At 32.0% G+C, this 19,091-nt stretch overlaps 1 protein-coding gene across 5 annotated transcripts in view; it reads left to right on the top strand.

The window, feature by feature from the left end:
* Positions 1-19,091, top strand: part of LOC108973469 (putative epidermal cell surface receptor) — a 45,698-nt gene that overhangs the window by 9,093 nt on the left and 17,514 nt on the right. The window lies entirely within an intron of this gene.

Genomic DNA, 19,091 nt, shown 5'->3' with positions numbered 1-19,091 from the left:
ATATTTGATAAAATTAACTTTTTCATGCTATGCTTATTAGCTATAAATCGATTTTTAATTGCAGTTTGGCGATGTGTTTGTGTTTGGATCTAATGCTTATTGAATAAGTGACCGCGGCATTAATCACAAAATTTGAGCGCAAGGTGCGAAATGACAACGTCGAAGCAGCCTTATGTAGAAATTAATATTTTTCGAATCATTATTCATGCGCACCACTTTGTTTAAGCCAAGAACTAGTTTTCAGTCATAAAGACAAAATTTTAATAATAAAAAACTTGTCTGAAAAGTTCAAAGTTTCGCATCAACTTGTGCATATATAATACATGTATGTGTGTGTGTGTGAAGAGTGAATGGCTAGTAATAAAATTTATATCTGTCCACTTTTGCTTTTTGTTTTAACGCGTATTCAAATACAAATAACTCTAAGGCAAAGACAAATGCAAAAGGCAACGCCGCGTATGTGCGAACTACTTTATGTGAGACCTTGATTTAGTTTTTGGCCTTTGTAGCCTTAACAGGCGTGCTTTCATTAATGCGCGAGTACAATTTTGCTTTTTAAGTTTTTTTGATTTGAATACATATCAAATATAACATAAGAATGGCTTCACACACAGCTTACTTTTTCAATTATAAATATTTAAAAGGCTCACTGCTCTAGATAAAACCACACAATCTCTAACATTTGACAATTAAGTATATTCAAAGCACTTACTACCCATTTGAATATAAATAGATATGCCCATTAGAAATTCACTAGCTCAAATTAATGTGTTCGCTATAAAGTTTTTAAGTTATTCTTTGCTTAGATAACTGTTAGTGCATACACGGAAAAGCGAAAGTCTCGAATGTTTTGTGCTTTAAATATTAAGCTCTGGCAACGTTTTTGCTAATAAACACGCTAGAAAGTGGGCACATTGAGGTCTTCAATTGGTTGTCCCTCAATTAGTGTTTTCGAATAGAGATAGCGTTAAGAAACTTGTAAAAATGTCTATTTCGACTGAAATACTTTTAAATTGTGTATTCATTAATTGTATTTGAATAATAGAATTCGTATTTATTAAATAAATATTTATTCACTTTAGTACTGGTAACTAGAAAAATGAACAATTTCCAATTTCAGCATCGTGTTGCAGTTTTTATAAGTACGCCTTAACACGAACCCAGCGAACCCGGAATTTATACAGCAATGGAATTAATAAAGAGTTTCACTTCCTATACCGTTCACCATCCAACAGTTTAGGACACTGTTCTGCTTGGATTCCAGCCCCAAAGATCTCACAAAAAATCCTTTAGCTGCATTGAGCTGGTTGCTAACCCGCAAGTCTCTCAAATGATTTTAAAACACGAACTAAAATATTTTTCTACATATGAAAATTATGAAATATACAAAAACCCATAGGTATTAGCCAAATTGGTCAAATTGAGAGATCAAGATTACAGTTCGTGGTTATACAATTTGCCAATTGACGTAATTAAGGTCAACTAAATAGAAACTGCAACTAAATTGAAAATGAAATGAGTTAAGTGCATTTTGGTGTGTACATTGCCCCTAATTGATTTAGTTTTTCAATTAGTTGTGGATAATTTACTACTTTCTTAACTGAGTCAATTAGCTATTTTATTGTAGAAAATTTGCAAATAGACTAAATATTTTTACTTCATAATCTCTCATCTGGAAATTGTTCGCTTTGATAATAAATAACTTAAAAAATATTAAGTTTGTTTGTTATTTTCCTCGAAGCGAGTAAAAACCCGTAACAGTTTTCGCGTATCACAATCTATTTTTATCAAAAGCATTACAAGCAGTTATAAGTAAATGTGATGGCATTCAGCACTTTGGCATTCTAAAATCTAAAAAGCTGCTAAAGCGCCACGCAAGGACGTACGTGCGTCAATGAAACTTGAAAAGTAAATAAAAATGCATACACAGATAGTACATTCATACGTAAATATGTGAATTTCGCAAAAATGCCGATAATTCCTTGAAATGCGTACTTTGCAATAAACTTAAATAGATTCGAACTAGTCATACTGGCAATCCCCACGCCTATTCGACGGTTCAACAGGCATTCAGTGAGTCATTAAAAAAGCGCGAATATTGAAAAAAATTACTTTAAAATCACTGCAGGTTTCACGGTAATTGCATGAAATGTTTTTCTTCCATTTTTGCTAGCGCTTTTTTCTTAACACACACACACATTTGGCAATGCATAGCTTAGTATGTATATATCATATATATATGAGTATGCAACGAAATAAAGGTCATTTCTGTGCAGGCAGCTAATCACACTATACATTTTTGGGAAAATAATAGCGCTGCACGACGTGCACGAATGCATGCCTACATATTTATATAGTGGACCAAGTAACTGCGTGATAATTTGATAAATTTATTGGTTTTTTATTGGCGAAAATTGTTCGCAAAAACCATGTAATATTAATATATTTTGGGAATTATACTTTTTTGCAGATATAAGCAATTATATATTTCAGCATTATTTTGAATACATACAAATATATTTGATTATATATTGCAGCAGTTTTTTTATTACTGAGCAGAAATGACCTTTCAATGTGTTTTTTCACCACGAACCTGAAGTTTTAAATTAGCCATTCCATTTTTCCACATTCGCAGATATCTCTATACAAAGTATCTAGTATTTTTATACCCTGAACAGCCTAATGCATATGCCATTAAGCGTGTATACCCAAAGGGTTGAATATATACAAACTAGTTCCCCAATTCGCCATATCAGACCATTATATCATATAGCTGCTATACAAACTGAATGATAAAATCAATTTCTTGTGAAGTTGAATCATGTCAATACTTCCCTTAGCTGCCATATGCCAAACAACGATTTTCGAACTTCCAGGTAACTTTAGGAGTGCATGTTTTTCTTATAACGGTGAATGTTTGTGTGTTACAATGAATAAAATCAAGTGGAAACTGAATCTAGACCCCATTTAACTAGCAGGTCTTATAAACCTGAATGTATTTCCTTGGCTTTAAACCACACAAGTTACAAGAGTATGAAATGTTCGGTTATATTCGAACTTAGCTCTCCTTACTTGTTTATGTTTGGGTTTATTGCACGGCATTTTTTCAACTTTTTACAGCATGAAATGAACTTTAAATTTTCTTCGCTGATAGTTTTAATTTTTATAGCGAGTTTTTTTGCATATTTATGGATAATAAAGCTTATAATGAGAAAATAATATATTTTAATTATTATTTTTATCACAACGCGTTCACAAATACAAATAAGTATGTACAGTTTTAAATATTTTTAAAAATTAATAAAATATACCTGCGTATTTTCTTAAGTTTGTATAATAATTGTATTATTATGTAAGCTTTTATAAAATAAAATAAAATAAAAAATAAAATAAATAAAATATAATTAATTAACAAAATGTTCTCATATACTATATTTCTTAAAACAATCTTATACATATATGGAACTATGTCAACCTTTAGAATAAATTATGTTCTTTCAAAGTGAGCGATTTGAATAAAAATATTATATGTGACACACGGTTATAATGGCTATATACACCCTACCTGTCCCTGTGTGGGAAAAATTACGAATTTCTTAATCAAGGATTTTGAGCTTTCTGGTTTTTTTTTTTTTTTGATTTTCTCATTTAAGAATTTTGATTAAAATAAATCCAAAATATTTCGAACATGCCTTTTGTCAATTCTCATACAAATTTGTTGAGATCATTGAGATCCGCCCATTCAATTGAGACTGCCTTTACTGTCTCAGATCTGCGAAGAGCAGCACAGCGGTTAAAATATCAGAAAGACTTATTTAAAAAACCATCTTATACAAACAAGAAAATTTAGAGAGATTTCTCACATCAAAATTTAAACCATAAAGTCTCAACTATTATCAAACCGTTCGGTCCAAGGTGTGCTCTTAGGCAATACAAATTTCGCCGAGTCAGCTTGTATGGTCATTAATATAATTAACTTACAGCTTTGCATAAGCTATTTATAAATTACTATGTAAAGCACGTAACAGTACATATGCATACATATACATATATGTTGCCTCACTTTTTACTCGTCATAAACGTAATTTGCTATATTTAGTCGCAATTTCTTAAATAGTTCGCAGACATATCATTTTCTTCATTGAATGCTTTCTTCATTTGCGCGACTAATGAAGACGACAAGTGGCTTTTAAACAACTTTTCATCAGCTAATTATCAGCATCTTAACTGGTATTTATTTAGCAAATCATCAAAAATATTGCGTTAATTGCGCTGTTGATGCTACGTAAACGGAAATTTGCTTGCGCCGCACTTAAACACAATATTTACCGCTTGATCACCTACTAATTGCATTGCTGTGCTAGTTTATTTCGGTGGCATATGTCATGCCTTTTTTTTACATTATTTAATGACGCTGTGACATGCGTCTTCGCTGTTGCAATTGACAATGAATATGACGAATATAGTTTCTTGTCTACTAAATGCATTGCATTTTTTCAATTAAATGGTTTTGAATTTGAAAACGTGAAATTTAATCTACGAAAATAATGAATAAGCGTTCATTATTAGGTAACGGTAGTTCATAGACTATTATGTCTGGCTATTAACGAATATTAATGAATGTGTTGCCAACTCTGAGTTTTCCGAAAAAAAGTTGTTTGTCAAAATACACATAAAAATGTAAAAACGTGTGGTTACTTTGACAGCTGGTTGGAGGAATGACCCTCTAGGAAATTTTATACTAAGAAAATCTCCTATATCTAAATTTATATCATAGGAGATCTTCTAGGAAATTGTAATCTGAAAAATATCGTACTATATCTGAATTTATTATGAATGACCTTGAAGGAAATTTTGTACTAAAAAAAAAATGCTGATATTATAAATTCAGACATGGCAGATTTGTGCTGATCATTCCTATTATTAATTTAGTTATAGGATATTTTTTAGTATAGAATTTCCTAGAGGGTAATTCCTATGTTCCGTTTTAACAAACATTTTATACTCGAGCCACCGGCGAACATTTTACGAGGATAAATACATGGACAAGAAGACAAAAGACGGTAACCTGGTTCCTCCTTGTATACTAGTATAACTTCAAAAAATCGTAAAAATAATAATTTCGAAATCATAAATATTAAAAAACAAGCTGGTCACCAACTCAAGTATGGGTTTCGTGAGTTATATTATAGCCATAAGCACTTTAATTGAGTCTTGACTTTATTTTGACAATATTTAAATTTTTTTTTATTATTTATTTTAAGCTTTATTAGGTCATTTTGTGTTAACCCTCTGGCAGTGTATGCATAATCACATTCGTTACAGGTGATGAGTTTTAATGTGAAACTCCTTTTTTATCTGCGTGTGAACTATCTTTAGGTATATACCTGTATGTATGCAATCTTTGTTTTTATATGTTAATTCAGTCTACTTTTGCTTTTAAAGCTATTGCTTTGTTAGCTTTGTTACAAATTATGCTCTGCACTCTTTGCAATTCACGCTCCAATGTTCTCATTTGCTTGAAATCTGTCGTTACGAAAGCAGCGGTTGGGCATACTTATGTATCTTTTGAAATATTTTTATGTTTAAAATAAAGCACGAATTTCATATTAAAGCTTTATTTAATAAAGTCATTGTACGATTTGTAAGCGAGCTGCAAAGTTTACTTTAAGTAATTTGAGCGATGAAAAATAAAAAAAAGTATATATATATATTATACTAATACGCATACTAGTATCTAAATGAATATAACATACGTTTTCTACAGTCGTAGAATTCACTATAGAAAGAGAAATTTGATTTAAGCCGACTGGTGTAACTTCTAATTTATGTGAGCGGGAAATGTCTTTGACACAAATTGATGTCATCAATTATGTACGTGGTTGAGAGCCGCCCTCTGCACCTTGCCGCCAAATATCGCCTTAGCATCATACAACCACATTCCATTTCGCGCTCAACTCTGGCAAACTTACTTCAGTCACCACATAAATTTCTTCAGAAACAGCTATGCGCTTTGTACAGTGGAGTGTGAAATTCTACAACAACGCAACCACTTTGACTTATCAATGACCGCGAAAACAACTGGTTTCTTTGTCTCTATGCTTTTTGCTCTTTCCTATTGATTTTCCTCTAGCCCATCTCGCGCCGCTGCTGCGGTGTTAATTGCAATTCCAGTTGTTTGGCCGCCAGAAAATGTCGTAAATTATTCGTTTGGCATTCTGACAGCTGGGAAATATATGCACGTGTGTATTACCTAGTTGCTACAAACTCGCATGGCTGTTTTTCAGGTAGTGGCAACGATTTATTTCCTTATTTTCAATTTGGCATTCTTTCGTACACCTGGTTTTGGCTGCTGCCTGCTCATGTATAAGCGATTTCAAGTATTTTCGTTTTGTTTAGATTAAATCAAGCGTTAGCCATTAGAGAAAGTTGTATGTTTAATGAGTGCTTACAGCTCGGGCACTTGATGCTGAGCTATTTAGTATTTTTAGTACAAGTGAGCTTAAAGGCGGAGAAAGTAATTAAAGTCAAATTGTATTGGTCAAGTTTCGAAACTGTTTTTATACTTTCTAACAAAGTTTTTGGCCCGCCCTAATTTCCAACCGGTCTAAAAAATATATAATATCACTAAATACTTGTATCTACATTTAGTTATGAGGATGAGCTATTTTTAATCTGTTTTCGTTGATAGTAAGTTTAAAACGAGTTTGTAGTGTAAAGGCGATAGAGAGCTGACTTTTCTATTATTATTTATTAGATTTTAGAAATTAACTTTGAAAGCAATAAAAAACATTTTTTTTGTTAATTTAATTAAAATTCTCATTTAATTTTATAATAATTGGTTTCTTTATATAGAAGAGAGTCGTAGTATCTGCTCACTACTTGTAATTAGCTTAAGTTAGTAAGTGGTTATGGTAAGGTCAATTGAAAAGTTCCGGCCTGAGGCATAGATGATGTTACTAAAGTGAAATCTATATGATTTTTAGTTAACCTTAACCTTCAAAGGGCGTGTGTAAAAATTTGGTAGCTGTCACCAATAAAATTAGCCTTTTGAAAGGAAAAAAATTCAGTGAAGCAAAACTTGGCTTATGGAGGAGTTTCCAGACACTGCCTCTAAAATCAAGCATCGAGGGTTGGTATGCTAATGAGTTCAAGATATAAAACTTAGAAGAATATACCTTTCTTAAGGTTCGTTGTTGAAAAAAGCTTTAATTCAATAATTTACGCAGACTCTCAAGATATATCTATAAAAAGTATAATAAACGCCAACAACATCAAATTTATTAATTTAATTGAAACCACATTAATTAAGTAGTTAAAAATAATTTTTTCTAATTACTGCCATGCTCCGATTAATTTTCCAATAAATATTGCATGAAATTTCGAATTCATAAATAAATTTTCTATTATATGGCCACTACCGGCAACATTCCAATTTGCAATAGAAAAACCAAAATCAAATTCAATTCAAGGCAATAACGCCTATAACCAGCAAAACCACAGAGAAAAGGCAAAGAAAAATGCAACAACAAATCGATATTAAATAATTACAACAATGAAATGCGATTGTAACAACAACGGTAACATGCTGTGTAGCAACACTTCACTGCCACATCATGCCGCAAGACACAGCACACGCGTGCATACCACAAGTCATGCAGTTGTTATTTTTGTTGCTGCATGTTGTTGCTTTGCATGCTGCTGTAATATGTAGCGGTGATGTAACGATCATAACGCATGTCTAATAAATAATACAGATTTTTGTATGTATATGTATGTGTGTGTGTTGTGCAAATGAAGTGTTCGCATATTGTAATTTTTCTTTAAACATTACTCTATTATGTTTATGGGATTTTAATACAAATACAATGTATTTGCATTAGCATTAACAGCAAAGCAATTAAAATCGATATTTAGCTTTTTTTGCTTTGTTTTGCGCATATTGACCTTTAGCAGCTTTTATTTTTATTTTTGAACGGATTGGCTTTAGCGAAGTGCGCTTATTTATTGTGCGGAATTTGTTCCACACAAATAAATCAGTGGTGCATGTTATGATGACTTTCGATTCTCAAATTATTATGTAAATTTTTGTTTTTGTAAAGTTTTTTTGAGATAATTATTTTTCTTTAAAAAGTCTGCACAAATATGTAGGTATTTTCAGAAAAATTATACTTTTATAATAAAATTTATTTCTGCATGTTAATGTGGATTATATAATTGCAATAAATAACACTTCCAAAAATTATAAAAAATGCAAAATGAAGACTTATAATAAAACAAATTAAAACAAAAATTATTATTGCACTTTTTATGTTTTTTATTGGCTTTTTAGTGAAATAGCTATGTTTTATTATGCCGGTTTAGGAAAAAAAAAATAAGTTTGAAAAAAATTTATGGAGTGTAGTTATAATTGTAATATCGATGTATATTATAGTATTATGAATTTTGGTCTACAAAAAAAATCCGAAAATATTAGTTTTTAACATTTATTTCATAGCAAATAAAAAACACCTTTAAATAAAGAAAAATATATATACAGCTGTGTTCATTGAAATAGCAGTGCAAGAGAAGCGAAAATATATAACGGTTTCTTTTGCATATTCCTTATTGTTAGTTGGTCGCTTGCATATTGTTTTTGTAGAATGGAATTCAGAGAATAGAAAAAAGTAAAAACCCCGTTATATTTGATGTGTTTGGTGTGTTCTTTTTATATTTTTGCAAACATTCACAACTTTTTGGCTGTTCACTGAAATAGCAGTTTTTAATTATTCTGAACGAAAAGTGCCGATAAAAAATTTAAATTTGTGAATAGTGAGTTCCATTATGTTTATTATTGTAATTTAAATGACAATACACTATAACAATGAAAAAAATGAAATTTTAGTGGGTAGAGGACCTCACTGCTCCAAGGAAGCTAGGCTTTTGATTGTTGAGCTGAGAAAGGAAGGGAAAACATACAAAGAAATACAAGATCGTTTAAAATGTTCTGCTAAGATGGTATACAATGCCATAAATTATGAATTAAAGCCCGAAAAAGGTGGTGCCATACGCAAAACTTCAAATTTAGAGGACCGACGCATAGTGCGCTTCAGCAAAAACAATCCTTTTACGTCCTCTAGGGAAATAAAAGCCGAGCTGAAGTTGGAGATCAGTAACGTAACCATTCTACGACGACTGCTAAAGGAAAATTTGAATGCGCGAAGCCCACGAAAGGTGTCTTTACTTACACAAAGACATATTAAATCCCGGTTGGAGTTTGCCAGAAGTCATTTCAGCTGGCCAATATCAAAATGGCGCAATATCCTTTGGACAGATGAATCCAAAATGGTCTTGTTTTGTGGAGCAGGCTCTAGACAGTATGTCCGTCGTCCCCCAAATACGGAATATAGTCCAAATTATACGGTTAAGACGGTAAAGCACGGTGGCCTTAAAATTTTGATATGTGCGTGTTTCTCCTATAGCGGTGTGGAACCAATACATATGATCAATGGGATGATGGATCAGAATGTGTACGTGGAGACATTAAAGAACGTTATGCTGCCATATGCCAGTTGGAGTATGCCCTTAAAATGGACATTACAGCAGGATAACGATCCAAAACACACCAGCAAATTGGCTAAAAGTTGGCTCAGCCAGGAAAAAATCGATTTAATGTCATGGCCAGCTCAATCCCCGGATCTCTTATGGGGAGACGTCAAGAGTTTTGTTTCAAAGCAATCGCCGTCTTCTAAGGCACAGCTTTGGCAGGTTGTTCAAGAGGCATGGGCGCAAATTCCCCTTAAGCGTTGCCAGGACTTGGTCGACTCCATGCCACGTAGATGCGAGGCTGTAATAGCCAATAAAAGATATACAACAATTACAACAAAAATGTTATTTCGTCTAATTAAGCGAATTAATGAGTTATGCTGATTTTTTTGATATTTTTTGTTAATACTGCTATTTCACTAAACAGCAGAAATTAGCGCTTTTATTTTATTATTCATTCATACTTAAAAAATAGAGAATAAATTAAAACAAAAGAATTTCGAAGTCATGAAAAATAAGTAATTTATCACTTCTGAAACATTTTTTATCTCATATTGGTCTTTATAACAGAATTTATTCATCTAATTCGTACAAGTCATCTGCACTGCTAAAATAAAATAAAATAAAATAAGACAAAGTAAAATTAAAGAAAATAAAATGAAGTAGGTATACGGCTTCTTAGCTCTCACTCCTCAACATAACATCAGATCTTAAGTTTTTCCTTCCTCATACACAATAAGCACTTTTCCCAACTTGCCTATCCACTTAACAACCTATCATCACTCAAACTCATTACTTGCTCAATATATTTGATTTATTGAAGCTTCAGTGTAAGACGATTTCTAACAGCTTCTAGAAAAATTTGCAGAAAAATACAAACATAATCTTGATTGCAGTCGAACAGCCGCGACACCGGCACTCAGTTTAATAACGCAACAACAACAATTCAGTTTACACACTCCTACACATATATTATAGATGTGTTTGAATGTTGCATGCCTGCCGAATGTTAAACCGCCATGAAAAGGTCAATTCTCTAGCTCAATCGGAATGTGGTGAATAAACAACCAAATTGAAAAAAAAAAAAGTAAAACAACATAACTAGTAGCTGAGTAAAAAAGTCTCAAAACAACAAAAGCAACTGAACTAAATGAAACAAGAAAAGCTATTCAACTGCACGAACAACAAATATGTGGCGCCACAAAAGCCAAAAGAAACATAAATTAGTGTCAGGCGAATGATGATTATGATGTTGATGGTAATGACTTGGAAGCATGATAAGCGAAGAGCGTTTCATGCATGTGGCAAACTGCGTGCAACAATAAAAAGAAAAAACAACAAGCACTGCTGCTACAATGATGAGCTGAGAAGATCTATTGCTTAACAGGAGAACGCATTGCGGCTATTGACGCTTTCAATTAATGAGCTGGAAAACAGAAGCGAGGCATGCGCACAGAATATAGTAAAAAAGTAGACGAGTGCATGTTAGCATGTGTTGCACTTGAATGCGTATAGAAATGTGTATGCAAAGCGCTGGAATTTTGTGCCAGAGTTTTTAGTACTGCGATGATTAGCAAGTTTGTGTCTTAAGTCTTTTGTTTGCAGCAACTCAATTTTATGATTCAATAATTTTTTTTTACTTAACGGTATTATCTACTAGATCTAATTTATTGTAACTTATTTATTTTATTATAACTAATTTTTACAGGTCGGATACTTTGGTTTCGACTAAGAAAATTCTATTATTAAACTTAAATCATTCATTTTATTATTACTATTTTCCTAAAAGATATTACAATTTACAACAAATATTTTATTTTTGTTCTAAAATTTTAAACACTTTCAAATTTTTTCGACTTCGCAAGTTTTCCAAACAATTTTACATAAATCATCAAAACTAAATTGCAAAAATAGCATTTCATGTCAAAATTGTATTATACAACCAATACTAAATTTTGTACTTAAAAATTATTGAAACGTCTGCTTTTATAACAGTACTCAAATTTACCTTTACATTTTACGACTTTTTCGTCTACAAAATGTCACGAAGTTATGTCATCCTCAATGACAGCTACGTTTTCGCCTTACACACAGATGTCATTCACACCGCATTTAAGAATACGCAATGCCACACACACCACATGATACTACATAAATTCATAATTAAGTACCGCTTCGTATTGAATTGTCGATTTCTTGTTGACGCCCACACACGCACACACACTTTCTGAATTTCCGTAATAAGGAAAAAAATAAGGAAAAAGACCGTAAAGCAACATAACGTAATACCCATAAAGCTCTAAAGCTTGTCACCACACACTGTCCGCTGAATGCTAACGAATCAACGACCCAAATACGATACAAATTTGGACATAGTTGGACCGTTACGAAAAGTTTTCGTCATAAGCATGTGTAGACGAAATAGCAACAATCGCGGCAGCTAAGCACAACGTATTGGGGTGCAATATTTTTTGGACAAAATACAGTCGACTAATGAAAGCGCTTGCCGCCAACGAATGTGCAGTTGTGCAAATGAGTCATTATTACCAAACACGGGCGGACATATGTAGCTGTGTAGCGTTGACTTTGGTGTTAATAATCGTAATTAAAAGCACAAATGACATGGCTGCATACATTTTTTGTTTGTGCATTAAAAACTTATACACATATGTTAGTGTTTGTATGTAGGTGTAAGTGTTTTGCATGTAATGCTTAAGTTGCGTGTTCAATTGAATTTTTTACGAACATTTTATTAAAATTTGCTACTATTTTTCTATTATATTTTATTTTATTTGCTTCAGTCACTCACACTCTAATTTGTAGACTCGAACTCTCGCTCTGCTTCTTGCGTACAGCAAATGTGTTACGCCTTGAAGAGCCCGCACACGTAACTATTCGCCGCCGGCGTTTTTGTCGTGCTTTGGTGTTTGTTGTCGCATCCGCCATTATTTTCGGCATCATCAAAAATTATGAACTTTTTATTGTTGCTGCAGTGTTACTTCGTGCCACACTTCCGGTCAATCGATAAAACATGAAAGAAAAGCAAAACTTAAAACCCAAATGCTAACAAGTGCGAGTGTGTATGCATGTGTGTTTGTGTATACTTTTCCTTCAAATATGTAAATGCGTGCATATTGACTGTAAAATAAAACACGATTGAGCACATCCGTCTCAATACACCTTTTCGTTGTTTTCTTTATTGTGCTTTTATTTATCTTTTGTGTCTGCTTTGACTTTTGATTTTAAGCGGCACTTGCAGTTGTCGCTTTACTCCTCTTCTTTATATTTTCTTTTGCTGTCCATCACCCTTTGAAACCAATGCCATTGACTTAAAGACTTAAATTCTGAAGTGTAGTTTGAGTGAAGCGCGGAACGTGCGCCGCTTTAATAAATAGCGGTACTACATATGCAAGTACTAATAACGCAAAGGACATGACTATGCAACTACTTATTCTATAATTGTGCCTTAAACACCTTGCTTGGAGATATAATATGAAATAAATGAAGGAGATGAGCGCCATTAACATGCATTTATGTGTTTTGAAAATACGCTTTAAACAGTGAGAAAAAATTCATTAATGAAAGTTATAACTTCAGTAATGCGCTGCCAGAGTATTAAAGTCGATTTGCGATACAATTTGTAATAATAATAAAATAAACAAATAAACTTTCATAAAATTAATTAACAAAAAAATTAAATTAATTAAAACATGTGGCAACCACTTTGGTGTTATAATATTTTACAATTCTCACTTTTCTTAATATTTTTTGATTTTTGTTGTTGTAATAATTTACTAAATCTATAAATATTTTGGTATGAACATACATATTTAAGGGCTTACATGGGATTCTTCGGTTAAGAGACAGCCTTTTGTCAAACATTTCTTTCTCATCAAAAATACTACATATTTTATAAGAATTTTTAATTCTTACTAACATACATTATTAACAAAGAAATTCTGACATTTTTTGAAAAAAAATATTTTAAACTCCCGGGAAAAAGTTTTCTCTGAGAAATATTGGTAGTCGAAAAAGTCTTTTTGAATTTCTAATCAAATATCCACTAATTTTTTTTTTTATATTATATTTATCATAATAAATAAACAATTTTGGTCGACCGCTTATTGCCATTTTTCCGCTAGAGACATTATTCAGTCAGTCATTATTCATCAGTGTAAATCGAGTTCAGTTCCAGAACAGAAGCGAGCGGACTGATACAGCATCGTCTTCCTTTTTTTCGTCTTCACAATTTTCAAATTTTTTATACAAACATTTCAAAATAAGGCAAATTCCTTCGTTATTTTCACTCATTTTTGAACAGCTGTAACATTTTTCAACTTCTGCGAATATAATAATAATTATTTGTTTTTTTTTTTTTTTGTTAAAGGAAGCTTAAAATCTCACTTTTCCAATACATGATTCAACCACATCTATTGACAAAATAAGAAACGACTTTTTCGACAGAAGTAGCTTTCAGCAGCGCACTCCAGCCAACGTTCACCGGGCCATTCATCTGCAAAGTCCCTGTGCCGCTAAGCCGCGTGAGGGTTATTGACATGAACCTTGAGTTCTGTGTGTTCGCAAATAAAGAGTGTTATTTTTGCTATAATTTTACTTATTTCTTATTTATTTTCATGTTTATTTATTTCTTCTTATTTTCGTTTTTGCGACTGCTTATTTATTCCATTCACAACGTCGCTATAACACTTCCTTTACTGCACGGCACAGGGCGATTATTTACATTCTTTCATATGAATGTGTGCGTGTATGTATCGGTATGTTATAGAGTGCTCAGCTCAGCAGTTATCTGTGGTGTTGGCAGTAATGGCGCAAATAGCGGCGTCCACAAATTGGTGAAATTTCATTCAATTAGAATGCCATTCTTCGTGGCTAAGTAGTTGTTGGTGATTTGAACACGCCTCGCTCTGCTGACAGCGTTAACAATATGATTGCCCACTTACAGAGTTAAGTTTTCTACTTAGCATTTGCAGATTTAAGTAAGGAAAAATGTACAAACACAGAAACTAGCGGCTAAAAATAGTAGGAGAAAAATAAGTATAAATAATTTATTGAAATGTGTTAAGAATCAAAAGAGTTTGGCAACGAACTTGTTCTATACTTGCTCATCCCCTATAATTAAATATAAAAAAAATGTTATATAAGATTTTTTATAATTATAATATATAATTTCGAAATTTTTTGATAATTTTTGTGGAGAAATATGTTATATTTCAACACCGCCAAGAAATCGAAATGAGTAATATTTAATAATTTTCGAAATTTAATTATCGATGTGCTGGCAAAATTAATTACTTTATAATTTCTTAAGCAATTTGCTGCACATAGAAATGTAGCGTTAAGCAAGATCTGCCTGCTAATTATTACGCCATATTTTGTTTTGACATACTAATTGCTTTTAGCACTGTTGTTGTTGTTGGTTTTAAGTTTGGCTATGCATTATGTTTATTTTTATTTTCCCATACGCCATAATCTTTGCGTAGCCGTCTAATTAATTCCATTCACACCCATTACTTATTCAATACATACATATGTAAGAATTCCCCTTCCCTATTCAGCTGAGACTAAATATGATATATTATATAAAGTTTATACTTAATCATTAACCATTAGCCCCACAGTAATAAACGAATTTCAAGTTCAGAAATATACTAAAATATATTTTCTCGGTTGGGATACGCTAGAAGACACATATACAGCCTTGCGGCTGCACAAAGGTATAAATGTGTACTCAATATACATGCTACATGCTTCTATATAATAACACTGTCTAATTATATATTAAATATGCGCTTCAGTAGAATAACACACATTCATTTGGTGTGCTGGGAGCTGCTTTTGAAATATGGCGGGCTGCAAATTTTTACTGCCAAACTCGTCTTGTATACTTTTTATCCTAAAATCGGTTGCTTTAGATGCACTTGCTTACATGTTTCATCTATGTTTGCAGATTTTAATATTTTAAGCAGTTCTGAGAACTTCAGAAACGTGTCAGGCAACATTTTTCTCCCTTCATATATTTAAATATTTTTATTACTTATTGGTATAAAATGTTTTTTCTTTCTTATGAAATGAAAATTAGTGTTTTTGTATAGTCGATTTTGGTTATGTAATAATCTCAAAATCTTATTAATTCGTAGTCAATACAGTTAACTATTGTACTATGTTGTTATAAAAGAATATAACATAAAACATAATTCCATTAGAATTTTATGTTCGCACATTTGAAAATTTTTATATACAGACATTCTTAGAATATTTCGAAAAAATTTTTTCTTTACTCTTAATTATGACAAAGCGCCTTTTATTTACACACACAAGTAATATTTACTTATAAAAGGTAGGTAAATTTTTGGCCACTCAGTCATATATGAAATTGGAAAAAAACACAGTAAAGCGCAAATATTTCCGCGCATTATGCTTTTTCACAAATTCCCAATAATAAACTTACTTTAGCAAAGGTTACTTCTAAGCTATAACCTCAATTTTATATGGGCAACCTTTTCGTTCACACCGTTTTTTCTTTACCTTTGGCTACTTTTCGCTTATTTAAGCTCTTCTAAGCTGTGCTTTGCCGTTAATCGTTTCTTTGCCATCATTTACTTTTCGAATTCGCAACAGGAGAATTAGCCGTGAATTCGACAGAAATATTTATATTTAGCATTTAATTTGATTTGTTGGACACAACGCCTTTTAATAGCGTTGTCACTGCCTACCATTTGTGTTTGAGCTCATAACTTAACATTTTTTATTTATTATGTTCTAAGGAACTATGAGTCATGCTGAACAGCTTTAACCGTTTCACCGATTGCCATTTGAAACTAAAAGATTGAAAGTAACGGTTTGTCAGTGTGTAAGAAGTGATATTTGAATAAATATGAAACTAATAACAAATTCGTGAATAAATTTAAGTAAAGAAAGAAGAATAGTAATAGTTGTAATAAAGTAGTATGGTATGAAGTACTCAATAAGAAATGGGAGTAATATTTTTTCCGACTTTAAACTTTTTAAACTTGCCTGAGATATCTATTTTCAATAATAATTAGCATACATTATAGTTGTATAAACATTTCATCGACTTCTCTTACTTTAAGTTGAGTTCTTTCGCTCATTTCAGTTTTTTACAGTAACAAAAAAAAAAATTAATAAGATCTTAAATGTGAAAGAGATGGTTGGAATTATCAAAATATTGACGAAAATTGTTGCCACAGTTTGCTCCTCGTACAGAATTATATATATATAAGTATAAAAATTTTTGGATTTTTTTTTTGTTATTCAAACGGACTAGCCTACAACAAAAACATATTCTTAGGGTCGAGTTTTGCAGAAGATGTAGGCCAGAAAACTCTAGAAAATTTTGTATTCAAGTGTTTTATCAATTATATAAACTCAATCTCATTGACATATTTTTTAGCTTACTAAGTTTTAACCAGTAAAAATTAATAATACATTGGAATGTAATTATTGAGTAAAATTAACTAATTAACTCTTTTAATGAAAAGCACTGTATAATTGTTAGTAACCGGATTTGTGGTTACTGACACCACTAGCACAAGTAGCTATTCACCGTGATTTGTCGCAGTTTTATCTGTCAATCACAATGAATGCATGTTTTCCTCTATTTTCCTCTATTCTTCTGATATTTCAGTATTTTTATTTGCGCTAATATCAGTGTGTAATCTTATTGTCACGTTCCAGAAAGAAAAGTAAAAATCTCTGCTAGAAATAATCATGATTAAGTAGAAATAACTTTGCATTCATCAGCGATTATAAATGTTAACGAATAAGGAAGTCAAAGTCAGGATGTATCCAAATAATCTTATATATACATACATATACATAAATATAACTAAACGGTGACTACTCTTCTTGGCCTTAGCAAGTGAACTCCAGCCGGTAGCTCAAAGGACCAAACTGGTCTATGCGTGGTTTATTGGCCTACCAGATTAACCTAACCTAACCTACTACATATAACTCATATACCGACCGACATTTCCGAAAAATGTACCTCACATACAATCACCAATCATATGGAGTAAAGTCAGCCGAATATTCAAAATCAAAAATCCTGATATTAGTGCAATTAGGGATAGATCAAGTTTTCGGCTAATTTTACCTGTTTTATGCACAAAGATACACTGTTACTCGTATGAGTAGAACAAGGTCTATCATTATCATTGGGATAACTCACATATTGGCCGATGAAACTAAAAAATCACCAGGAAGTTCGTAATCTTTATATTAGGTATATGGGAAGTATTGACTCGATTCAACCTATTTTTGACACACAGATATGCTACTAGGAGAATTAGTCTGAATTTCAATAATATATCTCAAACATTGACCATTGTTCACCGTTAGTTGAACAAAACTCTTATACTCTGTACCTTGCTAGAGTATAAAAACTAAATGTGAATATGTGACAACAATTTCTGCCTTAACCAGGCAGAACCTTTCTAAAACACTCATAGCTAATATAATAAGTTTTTATGACGTTTTCGTGGAATAGCTTCCTTGCAATTTAGTTGTGATTTCAGTTTTGATTTTATTTCAAATTATTCTCAATGAAAAAGTTGAATGCTTCGATTTACTTCATTGCATATTGTATTAAAGCGACGCGCTCATGGCTCCAGAGCGCAGTTAAGCGCTCATACGTACATACATGTATATATATTATATACATGTACTTATTTATAGATGTATGTATGTATAAGTGCTGGTGCTGGCGCTTGCGTTTCTCCCGCGTGCTTGGGTCGTGCCCACTCAGCGGATGTGTTAAGAGCACGTTCCAAACACGCTTCTACGCTTAGATAAATTCGTAAAACTTAGACATGAGTGTGTACATACGTATGCTTATACAAGTATTATGCACATATGTAATTCACGCATTTGGCTTTTATTGTTGTTGCTCTTCGTCTGCTGTGTTTACTGGCATGAAATGTAATTAATTGTTTGCACGTTGAATTCTGGTATTATCGGATATTTAACGACATGGAAAATAATTAATTTTTTTTTACAAATAACATTTTTATTTCATGCAACGATTTGCTAAGCAATTAAGCATAATTTTATAGAATGTAGTCAATTGTATTAATGTTGTGCGATAACAGACCTCTTAGACAGTGTTTCTTGGAAAGTCTGCATTAATGAAATATGTGAGCCTATTAACTACCAAATCCGAACAATCTTTCTAACCATCAACCGGCTTTCCATTACAGACCTTTATAATAAAACCTCTTAGACCTTTGTGTTCAGTCAAGCGACCCATCCAACTTTTATTCTAATCCAAAACCATAGTGATCTCATGAGTGTTAAAGAGATCTTACGCGTACAATTTTCAAGCTTTTATGGATAAGGATAATAAATTTTTTTTTTCTTTCTATAGTCTTACTTCCTTCTCTTAATATTAATTGAACAGTGTGGACATCACTCAGTTGAAACCTTTCTAAAAGTATTTCCACATTCTGTATAGAAATTAAAATTTTATTATTACTTTTAGTAAATTTCCACATTTATTTTTACCAAATTCTCATCTTTTGTTCCTACAG

The sequence above is a fragment of the Bactrocera latifrons genome, unplaced genomic scaffold, assembly GCF_001853355.1.
Source record: "Bactrocera latifrons isolate USDA-ARS-PBARC rearing strain unplaced genomic scaffold, ASM185335v1 scaffold_48, whole genome shotgun sequence".
NCBI classification, from domain to species: domain Eukaryota; kingdom Metazoa; phylum Arthropoda; class Insecta; order Diptera; family Tephritidae; genus Bactrocera; species Bactrocera latifrons.
This window is presented reverse-complemented; position numbering and strand designations above follow the sequence as displayed.